General features: G+C 40.7%; 1 pseudogene; it reads left to right on the top strand.

Annotated features, from left to right (window-relative positions):
- LOC135196659 (glycogen [starch] synthase-like) overlaps window positions 1–21,054 on the top strand; it is a 66,601-nt pseudogene extending 45,547 nt beyond the window's left edge.
- Window positions 21,055–21,324: the final 270 nt, after the last annotated feature.

Below are 21,324 nucleotides of genomic sequence, written 5' to 3'. Positions count from 1 at the left end.
TACCCATTCGGCTTTTACTTAGAGATTGTGATAATCCTTAGAAATTCAAAAAGAATCTACAAATATAAGAAAGGTTAATTATTTTGACTTTACATTTAACCGATGATGTCCAACAGTAGCACATGTAGCACTCATTATTGCAGCAAAGGCTACAGGACTATGTTAACCCTCTTGCGCACAGGCCGAAAATATAAGGGTGTAAGGTACATGACTTTTCCCCCAGGCTGAAAGAAAAGAACAAGCGCATAGAAAAGTTTTTTGGTAAAATTCGTTACGTCCGAACTTTAACTGATATACTCTTTCTGGTTATGTAATTTGTCAGCAAATGATTGAATTATTTCCTAAAGCAATCAGCACATCTTTACGAAGCTTAGAAATAATAAAAGTGAAGAGATGAATGTGAAATTTTAAAGAAAAATTGTTGATATTTTTTGGAAATCATGAAAAATATAATAATTAGGTTTGGGGACTTTGTTTTATACCTAAATTGAGTAGAAATGTTTGATCTTTCACGTGGAAGCAATAATTTTGCTATTAATGTGTTTGCTAATGAGCTGTAATTGATTAAAAAATGCTAACTTTTTACAGAGTGCAATTCTCAGATTTTCCAACCTACTTAAGTTGACATTTTGTATTGTAGCTAAGTAAGCTAGCGGCGTTGAGTTTGCATTTTCTTTCAGATTCATCATCTGTCGACCCAATGGCGTCAACTACGTTTTCTATGAGTGACATGTTTTTTTTCGTGAATTTTTCCAGAAAATAACTTACATATGATGCGCCCAGCACGTCATCTGTGCACTTGCGGCAAAAAATTTATTGACGCGCAACGCGTCGTCAGACCACGAGAGGGTTAACATCTGCTCAATATGACGCTCACACAGTTTGTTTTCATTGTAGGGGGTAATATTGTTCTTCAGATAAGTCTTGTATTGAATGTAAGGGCTGGGATAACAAATGGTGGAAGACTCTAACCGCTCATCTATCTAGTTAGCAAGGGATGGATAGAGGAAGGCTAGTATTAAACAATACAGGTTGACTGCTAGTCAGGAATCAGATAGGTCAATTGCAGTTCTGGTTGTATCTATTTCTGCTATTTCACCCATTCCCAGTCCTTCTACTATTCCACCTAATCCTGGTCTGAGCTCCCAGGTTCTTGACCCCAACACCATTGCCTCTTGGTAGAGTAAATTCGACCGTAAGTTCGAACTATTGTTTAAAAGTGTCATAGCTAGGTTAATCAATGAGAGCGCTTATGGAGCACAAAAGTGAAGTGAGTGAAGTGCGAGTGGAGGAGCTGGCTGTCTGTCCTGCTGATTCCCCTACGCAAAGGTCCCTGGCATACTTCCTTGCACCAGGGAGAAGCCATACCAGAAGCCCAAGCAAGGGAGGTCAGTAGGGTCTGTCAAGAGGCAGTCAGCCTCCTCAGTCTCACATGTTGCCAAATCCCAGGTGATGATAGCACACAACCATTGGAAAGGCGTCGTTGCGGAAGTGCACCATTTTTCCTCTAGTTCCAAGGCTTTCAGCCTAGAACGGAGGCATCAGTGGCGCTATAGTGACACGTCTAGACTATTGAAAAGGTATGCAGCTGACGTATCTGCTATGCAAGTGATCCCATGTAAGAAGACTAAAGAAGCTATATCATCATGTAGTTTTTGGGATAACCCAGAGAGGATCTCACCTGAGTGCTCTCCCCTGGTTCATAGACATAAGCGCTCGTTGGCGCCTTAGTACAGCTTTCATGGAATCGTGCCAGTTGGCTCCTGCGTGCCAAGTAGCGACTGAATGCCCAGTGGCATAGGAGCGGCAGACGGTGCTAAATTGCCAGTTGGTGCTAAAGCACCAAGCTTCTTTCAGGTGCTTAGAAGTGGTTGAACGTCCAGCGACCACCAAACATGCAGTTAATAAACTGTCAGAAGTCTCAGCTGGTTCCATCTCGAGAGATAGTATATTTGGCAATGACCCTGAACTCTTTGTCCTTTTCATGTTTTCTGTCCCCCAAAAGAGTGGAGTCTTGCCTTCAGACAATAGACGAATTTCTCGCCCTACAACATTGCTTGGCCAACAAGTGAATGAGCCTGCTCAGGACTTTGGCATCGATAGAGCAGTTTGTGTTGCTTTGGAGACTCCACATGAGAGTATTTCAGTTTTATCTCAGGGCCAGCTGGGACAGGAAAACTCGGTTTGATTCATCTGTGCTCCCAGTGACATAGGATATCAAAAGACATCTGCTGTGGTGGAAGTCAGAAGGAAGACTACAGGAATTAAAGTCTCTTCATCCTCAGAACCTTGACCTGAACTTCTATGCCGACACATTGGACTTAGGTTGGGGAGCTCTTTTAGAAACCAAGGAAGTGTCTGGAATTTGGTCGAAAGAAAAAGAGATGCATATAAATGTGAAGGAGCTGAGGGTTATTCACTTAGGACCCAAGCTGTTTGTGTCAGAAGTGTACAACAAAACTATAGCAGTCCATTCAGACAATACAACAGCACTGGCATACATCAGCAAACAAGGGGGAACGCACTAGTTTTTGCTGTGCTAAGCAGCAAGAGACCTCCTTTTGTGGTCCAAGGAGAATTGGACAACACTCATAAGATTTGTACAAGGAAACTCAAAGTCCTTGCAGATCAGCTGAGCAGGTACAATCAAGTGATCCCGACAGAATGGACACTGGATCAGATGGTCTTCGAGTCCCTTTGGAAGTTGTGGGGAAAACCATCAATCGATTTTTTTGCCACAGAAATTATCGACTCCCCACATTCTTTTATCCAGTACCAGATCCTCTAGCATTGGCAACGGACGCAATGCTACTGGATTGGCCAGAAAAGTTTCTTTGTGCCTTCCCTCCCTTTGGGATGATATGGAAGGTTCTAAACAAATTTTCAACACGCAGAAATGTGTCAATGATTATAATAGTCCCGTTTTGGCCACTAAAAGAGTGGTTTCCAGACCTGTTTGAACTTCTAGACTTCCCAATATTACTTCCTCAGAAGATAAATCTGCTCAACCGCACTTCAGGGGATCATCAAGGGTTGTCGTCTTTTGCTTTGACAGGGGTCAAACTATCAAGAGATTACTCAGAACAAAAGGCTTTTCAAAAGTGTTTGCAAGAGCAATTTCATGAGTGTAGACGTAAATCCTCTGCAGCTGTCTATCAGAATAAGTGGGCGATCTTCTGTACATGGTGCAAGCAGAAAGGAATCTTGTTGTCCAAGACAACTGTAGCAGAAATTGCAGACTTTTGTCTATCTCTCAGAGAATCCAGGGGTTTATCTTCCCCAACAATAAAAGGCTAGAGAGCTATGCTCAACTCTGTTTTCAGACACAGATCTGCAAATCAAGACATTGCAGATTTGGTTAAATCTTTTGACACTAGTAAAAGAGGAATGGAATCAGTGGCTTGGAACCTAGATGTTGTATTAAAAAAGCTTTCAGGTCCCCCTTTTGAATGGATGGAAGAGGCCTCCTTTAGAAATGTGACAAAGAAGACCCTTTTTCTACTAGTGTTAGCTACAGCCAAAAGAATGAGTGAACTCCAAGCTATGGCTAGAAGAATCAGGTTCTCTGGGTTTTTTCACTTTCTTAATATTCTTGCAAAAAACGAGAATCCCAATTGACCTTGGTCTCGATTTTTGTCATTAAGAGTTAATCAGAATTATTAGGGCCTGAAGAAGAAGAAAGAGTCCTCTGCTCAATGAGAGCCCTAAAGTTCTACCTCAAGAGGAAGGAAAAAACTAGAGAACCTTCCAGTAACTTAAGGATGTCGGTAAAAAACCCCTCTCATCCTCTTAAAATAAATGCCCTTTCAGTCTTCTTGAGGGAAGTAATTAGAGAATCACGTTCTCAGGTATGAGAGGAGTGTCTACTTATCCTCAAAATAAAGGTGCATGAAATCAGAGCGATTTCGATACCCTTAGTATTCAAGAAGAACCTATCCATGGCGGATATTCTTCAAGCAACTTTTTGGAGATGCAAGTCAGTGTTTGCATCACACTATATAAAAGAAATAGAAACAGTGTACTATAGTGAATGCAGTACATTAGGCCCCTTATCAGTGGCTGGTATCCTTTTTTTTTTGCCTTGAATCAAGGTTGTGAGCTACAGTATTACCATGAACATACGCGAGGTTAGGTTCCAGACCCCCCATGCACAAAGGAATGTTTCACGTAAGTTTGGCTCGGTCCCTAAAAATACTAATAAATGCTTACTTGTAGAGTGTGAATACTAAATATGACCATAATCACGCTCCCTAAACATCAAGCTGACTTTTAAAGGAAATTAAAGTTATTGTAATTTCATTTAAGAGTTAGCTTAATACATTACCTGTAAAAAAGGAATAAATGGTAAAAATATAGGAGTGCGTACTTATGTACAACATAGTTCTTTTCTTTCCCCCTATTTCTGTAAAATACTATGTACGTACCATGAATTTTGTAATTACAGTTATATGTATTATTATTTATTATTATTATTATTGTTAAAAAAATATCCACAGTTATATATAAAATATATTTCTATGTAAAAATATAAAACAAAGACTTTCGAACACCGTTCAGTGTAACGTTAAAAATATATATTTTTAACGTTACACTGATGAGGAACACTGTTCAGGTTTTTGAAAGTCTTTGTTTTATATTTTTACATAAATATATTTTTATATATAATTGTGGATATTTTTTAACAATTTGTTTGCACGAAACTGTGAATTTCTTAACATTATTATTATTATTATTATTATTATTATTATTATTATTATTATTATTATTATTATTATTATTATTATTATTATTATTATTATTATAATAATATGTATTTGAAATATTAATATAAACAGAACTTACTACATGTACCATAAAAATTCTCTCATTTCAGTAAGAGAGAGAGAGAGAGAGAGAGAGAGAGAGAGAGAGAGAAGAGAGAGAGAGAGAGAGAGAAATTATTTTTATTATTTAATGTTATTTAATTTACACATATAAGCTTGAAAACTTATAAATTACATAAAAAAATTGAACAAACACCTTGGCAGGTTTTCTCTAGGATTCGAAAATGTTGTGTTTGCGTTCGCGTCTGTGAAATACTCTCATATGGTAAATAGTTAGGTTCCAATGAAGAGTTCACGCTATTGTGAATTCGTGCAACTCGAATCACGTAAGATTGAGGTATTACTGTCTCCGGAGTCTGGGGGTACTTGGTACTAGGATATCCACCAGTTTTATTTTATGGTTGAGGATTGGAATTAGGTTTTTATGGTGTAGGTAATGTTGTTCTGGTCCTTTGTTGGTACTGTGCCCTGGGCAGGGCATTGTTTTAGTCTTTGCAAGTGCTTGATCCTGACCTTTGCTTCAAAGCAGGCGACCTGGGCCAAACTGCCTCGCCTCTGCCACGTAAGATGAGCACCAACCACCAGAGGCAGTATCTTCCTGCAGCAGCTCTCTTATAAGGTAAGGAAACTACGAGGCAGTCCCTGGTTATCAACGGACTCGATTAATGGTGATCCAGTTCGATGCTGCCTATCTACCACCGTAAAAATGGCAATATGACGCCACAACTCACCGAGTTCTGGTTATTGGTGCCAATAATAGTGTTATGGTACCATAACACCTAACAGAGGCACCATTAATCGGTTATCGGCACCCCACCCAGAATGGAACCGCCACCGATAACCGGGGGGCGAGAGGGGGGGGCGGCAGCCTGTACTACAAGCATTATTATAATGCAAGCCTTTTTTTTCTATTTACAAATTTATTAATGCATAATGGTTTTGGGTAGAATAGTCCATGTATCCCACCTCCTGTCACTGTGGAATCAGCTATGTAATTGCTTAAGTAAAAATAACACTTTTATGATCAAATAGAATTTTACATATACAGGCAGTCCCTGGATTATGACGAGTTCGGCTTGCGGCGTTCCGAGGTTAAGGTGCTATTCAGTTGTATTCATCAGAAATTATTTCCAGGGTTACGAGGCATGTTCCGGGGTTACGACGCCTACAACACTGATCTGGCATAAGAAATATGACTCCAAAAATGCAAAATACTCAATATTTGAAGCGTTTTGGATGAAAAATGCAATAAGAATGCAGTTTACATAGTTTTAAATGCACCCAAAGCATTAAAATTAAATTTTTCTTAGGATTTTTTACAATATTCCGGCTTACGACGATTTTCGGCTTATGACGCGTCTCAAGAACGGAACCCCTGTCGTAACCCGGGGACTGCCTGTACTTACCAAGTAATTACAGAATGGGAGCCCTCCTTCCCTCCTCCCCGCACATGGATTTTAAGTCATAAAGAAATTGAAATACCTGACTCAGTTGTTCTTCTTCTTCCTGAAAGTGGGCTGGACTAGTTACCTACAACCAGAACAAAAGATTTGCTACCGCAAATTTCAAATTTTAGCTGCCGATACTAGAAATTGTTAGCTATGTAATTACTTGGTAAGTATATGTGTAAAATTTTATTTTATCATAAAAATGTAATTTTTCTAAATCAATTTCCACCGCTTTGGTTACAACTTTATGTGCCTTGAATGGCACTTTGTAGGTTGTACCAAGGGTTCCTTGCAGCAACTTCATAGCCCCAGCTGCATCTCTTTTTGCATTTACTTTTCATCTGTTCCATATTGTCTCGGAGCCTAATTGGTTCACTGAATAAATTTTACTTAGATCCAATTCTCACTTCCCTTTTAATAAAAAGTCATTCACTGCAAACCATTGATTACAGTGGACCCCCTGTATTCGCGTTCTCTGGATTCGCGGACTCACACATTCGCGGACTCACACATTCGCGGACTCACACATTCGCGGATTTCTCTCGGGAACGTTTTCCCGCATTATTTGCGGAAAATTCGCACATTCGTGGTATTTTTCTTTGAGAAATATCCACAAATTCCTGGTATTTTTTGATCAATTTCATCATAAAATGCACTTTTTGTGATAAAACTATTAAAAAAACCAAGTATGAAAATTTTTAGTGGGTTTTTCTTGAGTTTTAACTAACAAAATAGGCTGTTTTTAGCATTTTTATAGGGGTTCCAAACATTCGCAGGTTCTAAACTATTCATGGGGGGGTCTGGTACGCTTCCCCCGCGAATACGGGGGGACCACTGTAGTTGCTTAAACTAGTCTAATTAGTGATTTTAAACAATATTTAGACTAGTTTAATGCAACTAAAAATCTGAGAAGATGAGAGGGAATATTTGAAAAAACAGGAGGATTATGCTGTTGCAACCATATATTCAAGTAGTGGCACTGGTGCTGGAGTAGCCCACAGAGCTATTAATGGTTGAAAAGAAAAATAGGATACGTATATCTGTAAAAAGGATAGATGGGATAATAGCAACATAGAAGAAAAAGAAGTAAAACAATACAGGTTTGAACATTATAAAAAATTCATGAATAATAGGTATGAGGGAGGTATTCCAACAAAAATACCTGAAGCTAAAGAAGCCCTGAATTTACTGATGATTAAATTCAATTTCCGAACTGGAATCAATGATAAAAAAAACTTTGAGATGGGAAACTCCAGGTCATGATAGAACCATTGTATAGGTGGATTTAGGTGAATGTTAAAAGACACCCCAGATACTAACTAAAAAATAAACTTAAGTATATCTTAGTTTTACTAGACCACTGAGCTGATTAACAGTTCTCCTAGGGCTGGCCCGAAGGATTAGATATTTTTACGTGGCTGGGAACCAATTGGTCACCTAGCAATGGGACTTGCAGCTTATTGTGGGATGCGAACCACACTTATTCGAGAAATGAATTTTTATTACCAGAAATAAATTCCTCTGATTCTGCGTTAGCCGAGCCGGGATTCGAACTTCGGACCACCAGATTGGCAGCCGAGTGCGAAAACCACTCGTCCAGCGAGGAACTAACTACAGGCAGTCCCTGGTCATAGGTGGACTCGGTTAATGGCGATCCGGTTTTATGGCGCTTGTCTGGCGCCTTAAAATTGGTGATGTATGCCGCCATAACGGGCCGAGTTTCGGTTATTGGCGCCATAAGGTGCTGGTAATAGAGTTACGGTGCAATAACATACATAACAGATGTGCCATTAACTGAAACTTGGCACCATAAGCACCATAAATTGCAGTGTTTCGGTTAATGGCGGGTTTCGCTTATCAGCACCCTGCCAAAAAGGGAACCCTCGCCGATAACTGGGGATTGCCTGTAGACTGTTTTGCAGATTATGGGATGAGGGAGGATGCTCATCCTTCAATAGGCTGAAGGGAAAAATGAATAAATTGCATAATGTTGGACAAGCTCATCTTAAAAAATGCAGATGCATAGAAATTTAGATGCTGCACAGATTAAGTATCCCTGTATGTATTTGTGTTAAGACATGTGCAGCATTATTTGGATTTTAAAAATCCCCTTCTGAAGGTTTCTGTTGATTATAAATTAATTAATTAGTCTAGTATAATGAAGTACTGGTGTTTTTCTGGCATCATTAGTATGATCTGTATTGCTTTATGGACTTAACTTGTATTATGGCAATGAAATTATATCAAAGGTTTTCACTATTTGAGAATAAAGCCTTTAGAAAGACAGGAGGCAAATGGCAGGAATCAGTTAGGAATGTTACAAGTTCCATATGTAGTTGAGATAGTGAAAAAGTGGCATGGGCTTTTATGGATAACCCCTAGACGAATAGTAAGTGATATGAATGGATGGTATAACAGTAATTCTGACATGGTGTGTTATGTTAGTCTAGTTGATCAAAAAGTGTATCACGGAGTTGTTCTGTTTTTGTCCGTATTATTTAAAAAGTTAGAAGAATCAGATTCCTTCAACAAATTTGCTAACTGGTAGTGATATAATTTTCTGATAATAAAGCCACATCAGATACTCAAATCATGTACAAACAAGAAATAAATATGCATTATACTGCTTTAATTATTAATTTAGCATAGTCATTGCCTAGGGTGCCAAGTGTTGCAAAGGGCCTTTATGAGATTCTGCCAGTTGTCTTTCCTCTGCATGTGGTATTGACATTAGGGCTCCTGAGATTACCACAAGATTTGGAAGACCCAGACCTACTTGGATGAAAATGTGGGAGTAAAAGCATAGGAAAGACACAACTGGCAGAATTTTAAGTAGGTCCCTTGTTTGCACAATGCATGATTACAGTGTCTCTGATGAGGCTTTAATTTCAGAAAATTGTATCATTACCAATTAGCAAATATTATGTTAAATGGATCTGATTCTTATAACTTTTTTATTTACATGCACATAAAGCAAAATAATTGTCTGTAATGGATTTGTTAATCAACTAGACTGATTTACCCATTTCACAAGTATACTTGCTAAATTATCCATTCCTAACAATGACAAGAAAAGGATCTTTGGAAATGTTCAAGACAAGGTAATTGATAAATTTGTGAACTAGGACATCATTGGTTAGAGTACCCATGACTCCACATGACCATCAGACCGTATTGTAGTCAGTTACCATTTGCTTCTTTTAGTAGTATATTTTCATGCAGCCATCATGTTTTGTTAACTTTTATGCTTCTGTCATATGTATAGTATTGGCTTTTTATTTTACAGTATAATTTTCTGGCTACAAAGTCACAAAAGGAGTAGGAAATGATATTTGAGACTGAATATTCATGAAGTGTTGTGGCTTTCCTCATGGTTGTGATGCTTTAACATTATTGTAGAAGTGTTATTGTCTTTTGAAAGTAGTTGTGGATTTTTTGCACAAAGTGTTATCCCATTTCCTGAAAGGGGATGGGCACTGTTATATACAAATTTATTTCTGGAGCAACAAAATTATAATTTGGTATGCAATAGATTTAAGTAGTGAAAAACTGGAGCCTCTAAAATTTTCTGCCCCGTGACCTGTGCTCTGGTTGTAAATGAGGAACTCATTAGTTTTAGAGGGTAGTGCACCAAAGTAAGCTCAGTGTGGATCTGATTTTCAGTTTGGCACATTTTGGTGGATTTGTCATAATTAAATTCTGAAGGAAAGAGACATTCTCTTTACCAAAACTCATTGTAATTTTTAATGATAAAGACAATGTTAATTATCTACTGCAATTTTTAATACTACTTATTTTTGTATATTTTTAATAATTGATCTTTTTTAGGTTTCTATTACTCCTCTCCTAATTTTTTCGTCTGAATGAGAGCACAGAATAGATTGTTGGGTCTGAATGTTTTGCCTTTGACCCAAAATCTTATGTTTTATTGTAGTGTCTTACCGAACAATTATAGAGCCGTGATTTCCACGAGCGGCAGGATACTAAATTCAAATTTAGAGCGTCGGCGTCGCCAACACTGGTGGTGATGACGTCATCTCCCTCCACTCGCGGGAGAACCAGTTACAACTGCCCAGGTGAATCCAATTCTTTTCCTGCCGGCGTCCGGTGAACATCGGTGGTCGGTGCGGTTGGATGACTTTGCTTCGCTTTTTTTCTTGTGGATTTGATCTTCGGAATTGGTGAAGTACTCTTCTTTGGCGTTGTTGTTATTTGCTTTTGTTTTTATTTAGGCGTTGCCATGTCGGATTCTAGTCCGTCGGGAGTTAGGTTTTGCATCTCAGGATGTAAAACTAGATTATCCAAGTTAGAGTATAATTCTCACACTAAATGTGTTAAGTGTAGGGGACAGGTTTGTTCAGCAGATCGAACATGTAACGAGTGTAGTGATTGGACTGATTCTCAATGGAAGTTTTTTAGTTCATACTCGGAGAAATTAGCTAAAGACAGAATTAGAAAAGCAGCGCTTAGGGAAAGTAGACTTAGCTCTGCTTCGTCTTGCGATGCATCTGTTCCTTCTGTTTCTCCTCAAATTGTTATGTCTCCTTTAACTACACCTCCTATTCCTCCTACTAATCCCACTTCTCCGGCTTCCCGTGTAGTTTCTTCCGACACCATTGCCAGTCTGGAATCGAGGTTAGATCAGAAATTTTCGGTACTAGCGAATACGGTTTTGCAACTTGGTAATTCAGTTAAGACGTTTTTGGAGAAAGCGGCTTCAGGTAAGAGTGTAGTTGAGGGTGCGTCTGTCTGTCCTGACACGTCTCCTAGACAAAGGTCACTGTCCAGCTCCCCCGCACCGGGGAGAAGACATACCGGAAGTCCAAGGGAGTCGATCGGGATTTGCCCACAGACAGGCGCCTCTCTTGTTGAGCCTGTTGCGCCTCAACAGGGCTCGGTTAAGCGTTGGAAAGGTGTTGCGGTCAGACGCCTTTCGAATGATTCAAGCGATTCGTCTCCGGTTGCGCGGCGCTCTTGGCGAGATTCGCCCGTTTCGCGTCCCTTAAAGAGGCGTTCAGGCGCCGATTCTTCGCCTCCTCCAGTCAAGCGGTATAAGGAGCCTGAGAGTAGGGTTGCGCCGCGGCCGTTAGCGGCTCGTTCGTCGCCTCAATCTGTGCCTTTTTCGGCTCCATCTACTAGTAGAGATTGTGGTTTTAGCGCTGTAGCTAGCAGTTTCTAAGGGTGTTTCTTTAGGCGCTTTTTCGTCTGTTACGCCTGATGCGCCTGTTTCGCCTCGAATTTCGGCGGCTCCGAGCGAGGCGCAAGTAGTTTTTCCGCCTCCTGCTGAACATTTAGGCTCTTCCAAGCCTACGTTAAACTGTTTTTTGATTCGTCTCTGGCGCCTTTGCGCGAGCAGTTAGAGATGTTAACCAACTGGATGAATGAGTCCAAGGGTGGTTCGAAACCTTCAGATCAGGTTGTAGTTCCGTCTACTTCTTCGGCGGTATCGGAGAATGAAGAAGAAGTAGAGGAGGAGGATTCACATCACCTCTCGTGTTATTCACGTCTCCTTAGATTTCTTCTGGTATCTTATCCAGATTATTTTGAGAAAGCGGCTCCGCGCTCCCCAACTTCGACTTTTTTGATGAGGAGGAAAACAACTTCAGACCCTCTCCTCCCAAAACTTGTTCTATCTAAAGCGGTTAGACATTCGTTGAAAGAGACTGAGAAATGGATGTCTATGAAAAGAGACTTAGGGAAGGCTCTTTTGCTTACCCTCCCTCTAAGTTGCTTCGTAAGAGGTATAGGTTTTATGTAACTGGGGAAGCTCCTTCTCTGGGAGTTTCTGCCTCCTCCCAGGGAGACTTCTCCAGTTTAATCGACTCCTCTAGAAGATCTGCTTTCGCCGCAGCGAAAGTTTTCTTTACAGCGCCGGAGTTGGACCACGTTGTAAAGAATCAATTTAAACTTTTGGAAGTCTTTAGCTTCCTTGATTGGACTATTGGCGCTTTAGCGGCCAAGATCGAAGACTGTCCTTCTCTTTCTCAGGACCGTTAGCGGAGGATTGGATTGGTGTTCTGTCCTGTGCGGACAAATCCATTAGGGATGGATGTGATGAGTTAGCTTCGCTCATCGCCTTTGGTACCCTTAAGAAAAGGCAACTTTGGTGCTCCTTTCTTTGCTTCTAAAAGGGTTACTTCCCAACAGAAGTCTGCTCTCTTGTTTGCTCCTTTGTGAAAGATAACCTCTTTCCAGACGATGTAGTGTTGTCAATTTCGTCTGCGCTAGATAAGAAATCTACTTCGGATTTACATGGCACAGTCTACTAAGAGACCTAAAGCTCCTGTGGAGACTGTTTCCTTCGGTTTCTCCTCTGACCCAAGTGCCTTTTCGAGGTGGGAGAAAACCCAAGCGCTTCTTTCGCCGAAGTCGAATTTGCGACCTCAGTCTAAGGCCTCGGCAAGGTTAACAAACCTTCCAAATGAAAGCTCGGTTCTTCATGCACCAGTGGGAGCCAGGCTGGCTCTGTTTTGGGAGGAATGGGAAAACAGAGGAGCAGAAGCCTGGGTAGTGCAAGTACTCAAGTTCGGCTATCGTATTCCTCTCGTTTCACCTCCCTCGCTCTCACCTGTGCCAATTCCATTCCAGGCATACTCTCCGGCTCAGACAAATTTCTGGCGCTAGCCGCAGAAGTGGAAGCGCTTGTTCTCAAAGAAGCAATAGAACAGATAGAAGGGGATTTTCCTCCAGGCTTTTATAATTGCCTTTTTGTAGTTCCCAAGTCATCAGGGGCTGGAGGCCGGTTTTGGATGTGAGCGCCCTGAACTTGCATGTCCAGAAAACAAAATTTCATGTGGAGACCACTCGGTCGGTTCTGGAGTCCATCAGACAGGGGGATTGGATGGTCTCTCTGGACATGCAAGACGCTTATTTTCACATTCCGATACATCGCGAATCTCGGAAGTACCTGAGGTTCATGTTCGAAGGCAAGGTGTTTCAGTTTCGGGCGCTTTGCTTCGGACTAGCGACCACTCCTCAAGTTTTCACCAGGGTTCTATCCCCGATAGGAAGCTGGCTGCACATATTAGGAGTAAGAATCTCCCTCTATCTGGATGATTGGCTTCTCCGGTCGGAATCAGAGAGTCGGTGCATGAAGGACCTTGGAACAACTCTGGATCTTGCCAGAAAGTTAGGAATTCTGGTCAACAAACAGAAGTCCCAGTTGGTTCCATCTCAGAGCATCCTTTATTTGGGGATGATTCTGAATGCTCAAGTTTTTCGGGCTTTTCTGTCCCCGAAGAGGGTTCAAGGCTGTCTGGAGACAGTTCAGGAGTTCTTGGACAAAAAGGTAAGTTCTGCCAATCAGTGGATGAGGCTCCTGGGCAAATTGACGTCAGTGGAGAAATTTGTGACGTTGGGAAGACTGCACATGAGGACCTCTGCAGTTTTTCCTGAGAGCCTCTTGGTGCAGGAAGACAACAACCAGACTCGATTTCCTTTCCTGTCACAGATCAAATAAAAGAGGACCTAAGGTGGTGGCTCTCTCGAGCAAGGTTGGAAGAAGGGTTAGATTTACGACCCATCCTCCCGAACCTACAGTTCTTTTCCGACGCATCGGACACAGGTTGGGGAGCCCTACTGGGAAATCAACGGACTTCAGGAGCTTGGTCGGAGAAGGAGAAGAAGTTCCACATAAATGTAAAGGAACTGTTAGCAATTTTCTTGGGGCTCAGACAGTTTCGGAGCTTAGTAGAAGGTCGAGTAGGGTGGCAGTGCATTCCGACAACTCCACGCTCTCTTGTACGTGCGGAAACAGGGGGGGACTCAGTCTTTCTCTCTGTACGAAGTAGAAACCAAGGATCTCCTCCTGTGGTCAAACGAAGCGAAAGTTCAGCTAGTCCCGAGATTTGTTCCGGGAAAGATGAACGTCCTGGCGGACGAGTTAAGTCGTCAACAGCAAGTGTTACCTCTGGAGTGGACTTTGGACAACAAGATTTGTCAGAAACTTTGGCGCCTTTGGGGACGACCGTCAATAGACCTGTTCGCTACATCAAGGAACAACCGTCTTCCTCTCTTTTGTTCTCCAGTACCAGATCCTCTAGCTTGGTCGGTGGACGCAATGCTGTTGGATTGGTCGGGTCTGGAAGCTTATGCATTCCCTCAGTTCGGTCTAATAAGAGAGGTGCTGAACAAGTTCATATCGCACAGCATGTAACACTAACGTTATCGCTCCCTTTTGGCCCAGGAAAGGAGTGGTTCCCGGACCTTCTCCAGTTGTAAGTAGACTTCCCCAGACTTCTTCCTCCAGAGAAGTGGCTTCAAATAACAACCTCACTTCAAGAGGTTCCACCAAAACTTGTCCGCTCTAGCTCTGACAGGGTTCAGACTGTCCGGAATCTTGTCAGAGCGAAAGGATTTTCAAGAAGAGCTGCAGAAGCTATCGCTCGTTGTAGGAGAGAGTCTTCTAACAAACTCTATCAAGGGAAGTGGAGAATCTTCAGAGAGTGTGTAGAAGTGCTAAGTCTCTCTTCTGCGACCTCTTTTAACAGAAATAGCAGATTTTCTTCTATTTCTTAGGAACTCTAAGAACTGGCTCCTTCGACGATCAGAGGATATAGAGCCATGCTCTCTTCGGTTTTTCGACATCGAGGTTTGGATATTTCCTCCAATTCAGATCTGTCGGACCTCATTAGGTCTTTCGAAACCACTAAGCTCCCGCAAGATACAGTGGCTTGGAACTTAGATGTGGTGCTTAAGTTCCTCATGGGGCCACCGTTTGAGCCTTTGAAGTCGTCTTCACTCAGGAACTTGACTAAGAAGGCACTCTTCTTATTGCACTAGCTTCTGCTAAGCGTGTCAGCGAATTGCACGCTATAGACAAAAGAGTCGGTTTCTCTCAAGGCAATGCTGTATTTTCGGTATCTTTGACCTTTCTAGCCAAAAATGAGAATCCTTCTAATCCTTGGCCTAGGAGTTTTGTGGTAAGGAACTTATCTGATTTGGTTGGACATGAGGAGGAAGAAAGGCTCTTATGTCCAGTCAGGGCTATTAAGCAGTATCTGTTTGCCACTAAGGGTATTAGAGGACAATCTTCTAAGCTCTGGACCTCGGTTCAAAATCCCTCTCGTCCTCTTTCTAAGAATGCTATATCGTTCTTTATTAGAGAGCTTATCAGGGAAGCTCACTCGCAGTCCGAGAACGACAATCTTTCACCGTTCTGAGAGTTAAAGGGCTCACGAGGTTAGAGCAGTGGCAACTTCTTTAGCATTCAGAAAGAATTTATCTTTAGCTTCGATTCTTCAGAGCACGTTCTGGAGATCGAATTCGGTTTTTGCGAGTCATTATCTCAAAGAGATAGAAACGGTTTTCGAGAATTGTAAAACGTTAGGTCCGGTGGCGGTTTCTGGCATGGTGTTGGGAGAAACGGCACAGGGGTCGTCACCTCTATGCTAACTTTTCACCTTGAATAGGTTGTCGAGTTCAAGGGAAGCTGGGGGTACTGAGTACCTGGGATACTCACCAGTCTGTTAGGTCAGATTTTACAATGGTTGGGTATATATGTTTTTAAATCTGTGTTGGTGACAAATGTTTTGTATGATTGAATTTCTGGTCTTAGCCCAGGGCCAAAGGGCAATACTTTGTTTTGTTACTATCCTCCGTGAGTCAGCCCTTGACTCGCTTGAACTACGGAAGGATTCCACTCCTGTAGAGGCTAACTTTGGTCAAATTCCAATTCCTCTACAATAGTAAGAAGAGCACCGACCAGAGGCAGTAACAGTCTGCTGTAGCTCTCTTACAAGGTAAGGTACAACAGACACCTTGAGTGTTTACTACTGGTCTTGCTAATAAATGTAACCATTTAAAAATACTAGTGGTCCACTGATCCCAACCTTCCCCATTAAAATGTGTAATCAGCTCTATAATTGTTCGGTAAGACACTACAATAAAAATGAAATTTTTCATTATTAAAATGAAGTTTTATTGTATACTTACCGAACAATTATGATTATACCCACCCTCCTCCCTCCCCTTAGGTGGACGGACGGCAGAAAGAATTGGATTCACCTGGGCAGTTGTACTTGGTTCTCCCGCGAGATGGGAGATGACGTCATCACCACCAGTGTTGGCGACGCCGACGCGCTAAATTTGAATTTAGTATCCTGCCGCTCGTGGAAATCACGGCTCTATAATTGTTCGGTAAGTATACAATAAAACTTCATTTTAATAATGAAAATTTCATTTCCATCTTAACCCCCAGGGAGAGGTCTTTCTTGTGCTGTATAACTGTTTGTCTCATTTTTCTATCTTCTAACTCAGGAATATGAGTAAGCACACATGTTAACATTCACTGTATATATACAATGGAAATGCATTGATAATAATTTTTGTGCCTTGAAAGGTTGCCTACTTTACACACATCACATTAGTATTTGAAATTTCAATTATTGTAATGTACGCGTGCAAGATAAGGAAGTATTGTACTGCTTAGTTTGGCAGATTTTGCTTTATAATACTAACCATTAATTTTACTGGAAACACAAAATTCACCTGTAGAATCTGACCTTAATGCTTCTTCCATTTACCTGTAGAATCTGACCTTAATGCTTCTTCCATTTACACTGATGCCATTGTATTCTTTGCTACAGAAGAAATGTAACCTCATAAACATTTTTAATTCAAGAATTAAAAAAATTTCCTGAAGTTTTCGAGCAAAGTTACAATCAGCAACATTAAACCTGGTGTAAAATCTAATGTATATTAGGTATCCAACAAAATACAATACAACGTAGACAATTGCATGAGAACAACCTCCCAAGTGGTCCATATCTTATATGAACAGGTTGTACGTACAGGTATTATCCCTTATGTTGAATTATTTTCTTAAAAAGTTAAAGATTATTATAACAGATCTAAAAGGAAAATACAACTGTATGTAGGTTGTATGTAAAAATAATTTGATTAATGATGATAGTTTATTGATGAATTTTGATTGTTTTTAATTATTGGATGCTGTTTTCTTTGAATTATATTCACATATATGACAGTTTGGGGAATAAAATGTTAATGTGGTGCACTCTGTATTGTATACTTGTTATTTTTGTGACGTATTTATACTTTTATGTTGTCTGCATGTGGTTGGGTACTCTTTGGATTGAGTTTATAAAGTGTGTTGTTAAGTATATGTAGTATTGACTTATATCTAAATGAAATTTTGAGAGTTGCTTTCTTAGTTGTATGCTATTTTATTAGAAATTCATGAGTAATATATACACTCACGAGGAGTTATTCACTCAGCTGGAAACAAATTATTAATTGTTCTTATAGGATTACAAAGCATCGCCTTTTATGTAGGAGTATTCCTGAACACCAGTTAGAATTTGTTGTTGCGACATTGTAACAATGTAATTAAGCAGGTGGATGACTTAGGGGAAACCCCCTACTTTTCACTGTCATTGAGGGAGGACATATTGATGCACTTATGCTAACTTCCAAATTGAAACTTCTTCATCTTTTCTTGTATGTGAGGTAATTTTTCTTGGAAATGGCAGTACCCAAGAAAAATGAAAAGTGAAAGTGGGAAAGAAGTGAGTTGCTCATATACGAAATAAACCTTTGGTCTTAACATTAGGATAATACTAGCATCAAACTGGAAACCGGTAGAATTAATAACAAGCTTGTGAGATCCAGGGACTATTGGCATCTATACCAGGTCACGGGTATTGTAGTTCCCGGAATGCCCTTGGCGTCTCGTGACCCATCAGTTACTTTCCTACCGCCTTTAAGATAGGACGTGATTACTTTCTGTTTATTTTAAAGCCGGTTTATTTTGCCTGATTTTATTCTTATTTTCCTTTTTTCTCTCTCTGGGTGATCTCAGAGTGGTTGTGATCAGCTAGGTGTGTGTACATTGTGAGATAGAGAATTTTGCTTCACCAATGGGAATTTCTTCCGGTTCTCGCAAGAGACAAAGGAAATGCCCTGGAGTGAGTTGGTTTCCTTGTTCAAGATTTTTGACATCGGTGTCTACAGATCCTCATCCAACGTGTAGTAGGTGCAGAGAAAACATATGTACTATTACTAATCCTTGTTCAGTTTGTCGTGGTTGGTCGGTTGGAACAGTGAATGAAGGTTTTATGGGAAGGGCCAGTTGCAAAAAAAAGGAACGGGACGATGCCATCTTTGGATGACCAAGTGTCGTCGGCTTCTTTTGTATCGGCAATACATCAGACTTTCCATATTTTTTCGTCTCCTGCTTTTGATGTTTCCCATACCCCTTCAGTTTCTTCTAGCGATTTGTTATTGGAAACTCCAGGAGGGGTTTTGGGTAATTTTATGCATAATTACGGTCCGTCATTCCCGCCAGGGAGAGGGGGAGCATCACCATCTTTGTTCCAGGTGTTGGCTCCGATGCGCAGAGAATGGAAGGAACGTGGTCAGCATTAGGCCTACCAGGTGTACCAACCTTGGAGAAGTTGCTTTCTCATTATATGGCGTCACCTTTCCACCCGGGCCCGACAACGATGAATGTTCCTCATCCCCCTGGCCTGCATATGGGAGCTGATGCCACGGCAATGACAACAATATCAATGTTTCCGGCGATGCAGAACGTTGGAAGCAGTTTTGCAGCACATGCGGGGCTTCCAGCAGCAGCCGCTCAATCTCTCCCTGCGAGCGTGGTGACGTCACAACCGACGTCACACACGGGTATGGCTGAAGCGATGACGACACAGCCTACTGTTTCTCTCACTAATTTGTTGTCTCCGGAGACAAATATGGAGAAGTCTTAGGAATAATAGGGAAAAGCCTAAAAGGTGTATGTATCATTGTTTTAAGGAAACACTTCCTTTTGACACTGCTGAATCTATTTGATTTCGCTCTGTCCTGCACACGTGACTACAAATGCATTTGCTTCAGTTATGTCAGTGGATCTTTTACGACCTTACCCTCCCAGCTCATGCCCTTGAGTGGGAAGTTCAGGGGGGGACCTTGCTTGGTGGCTGGCTGAACAACAGGAACCTCCTTGTAGGAGTTCCCTCAAACTCCCCCTTCAGGGTGCTTCTGCTTTTTGATGCATAGAAATAGGGGTGGGACACAGACCTGGTGGTATGTAAGCTTTAAAGTATTTGGACAGATTATGAACCTCATCTGCACATTATTGTTTTGGAAATGTGTGTTGTTGCAGTTACTGCAGGCATTCCAGTGTGTAATGGGTCGCTGATGAGGAACAACATGACCATAATGGCATACATCAAAAAGCATTGGGGACGGTCTCTCTTCACCTATGTCAGTTGGCAACATATATGCATGAACTAATGGGGCTTCACCAAACCATTGAGCCATCAACCAGGTGCATTCTAGGCCGAAAGAAGTTCAATCAGACCAGTTCAGCCACCATATCAGGTAATGGGATAGAGCAATCAGTATCCTCTCTTATGATGGAAAGCTTCAGGCCTTGGAGAACACTGGAGACCAAGCAATTCCAGCCTGTACTGAGGAATACTCCTACAAAAAAGGGCTCTGGTTTGTATATAGAAGAAAAATGCAAGTTGCTGGTACTTTGAAATTTTTATGTCAAGGTGAGATTTCTCTTGAACATTTATCATTATTTTATCATTTGTGTATCAAAGATTCAAAGGTGGATTCCAAGATACAGAAATAATGTTTATTTATAACTTTTTGCAGTTCAACATAGATGAAGAAGCTGGAAAACGAGGCATATATCATCGTTATTGCATGGAAAGATGTGCTGTCCATCTTCACACACTTTTAACTACCGTCTGAAATTACGGGTGTAGAGGCCGAAAATTTGCTGAAAAGGAAACCAGATGTGATTACTCCAAATGGTTTAAATGTCAAGAAATTTTCAGCACTTCATGAATTCCAAAACCTCCATGCCCTCTCTAAGGAGAAGATAAATGACTTCATTAGAGGGCACTTTTACGGGTTGGTGAATTTCTTTTCTTATACGTAGTACTACAAGAATTAAGTTTAGATTGCACATATTAAATGTTAGGTTTTTATGAGGATTAAATATTAGTTGTAGAGCAGGTCTAGTGAAGCATGTTTACAGTTACTATTCATAAACTTGATAGTTATGTATTAGTGAATGTAGGTAGATATTCTGATTAAGATGTTGTAATTTATTTTATATTTCTAATTGCAAAAAAAAAAGGAGGGATTTATGAAATTTCAAATACAGGCAGTCCCTGGGTTACAACTAGGGTTCCGTTCTTGAGATGCGTCGTAAGCCGAAAATCGTCGTAAGCCGGAACATTGTCAAAAACCCTAAGAAAACCTTACTTTTAATGCTTTAGGTGCATTCAAAACTATGTAAACTGCATTCTTATTGCATATTTCATCAAAAAAACCTTTAAATATTGATTATTTTGCATTTTTGGTGTCATATTTCATCTGCCAGATCAGCGTTTGTAGGCGTCGTATCTCTGGAACATGCGTTGTAACCCAGGAACATGCGTCGTAACCCTGGAAATAATTTCTGATGAATATAATTGAAAAGCGTCGTAACCTCGGAACGTCGTAAGCCGAGACCGTCGTAACCCGGGGACTGCCTGTATTATACTCTCTTAAACTGTGCAGCATGGACTTACTGACCAACCACTTCATAGTGCCTAATGTGACATATTGTAGATGGAACTGTAGGTTGTTTGGAGCAACCCTTTAGCCCTAGCTACATTGTTTTCTGTTGAAATTAATTTCATTCCATTCTCTTGTGCTTCTTTGAACTTAACTGTCCAATTTCATTAACTTCACTTTCCTTCAGTTATCACCTTATTCACGAAACAAATCCTCTGGACAAAGTATATGAGAGCCTGGAAATGTGACTTTGTTGTCTTCAGGTCATTTATAAATAATAATTAATAATAATAATAGTAAATACATAAGACATACATATAATAATACATAAAAAATAATAATAATGTGCAGCAGCAAGACAAACACCTCTCACATTTGTGAAACCAGTGATGTAGTTTTCATGGTGTTAATCTGGTATTTCTGATGTCAAATTGAATGTCAAGATATGGTATTTCTTTGGTTTTATCAATACGAAAAGATACAACCTGGGGACTACAACAGGATCGTAAAAGGTGACC

This window comes from Macrobrachium nipponense, chromosome 18 (assembly GCF_015104395.2).
Source record: "Macrobrachium nipponense isolate FS-2020 chromosome 18, ASM1510439v2, whole genome shotgun sequence".
Lineage (NCBI taxonomy): Eukaryota > Metazoa > Arthropoda > Malacostraca > Decapoda > Palaemonidae > Macrobrachium > Macrobrachium nipponense.
The sequence above is the reverse complement of the archived record's forward strand: the minus strand, read 5'-3'. Positions and strand labels throughout refer to the sequence as shown.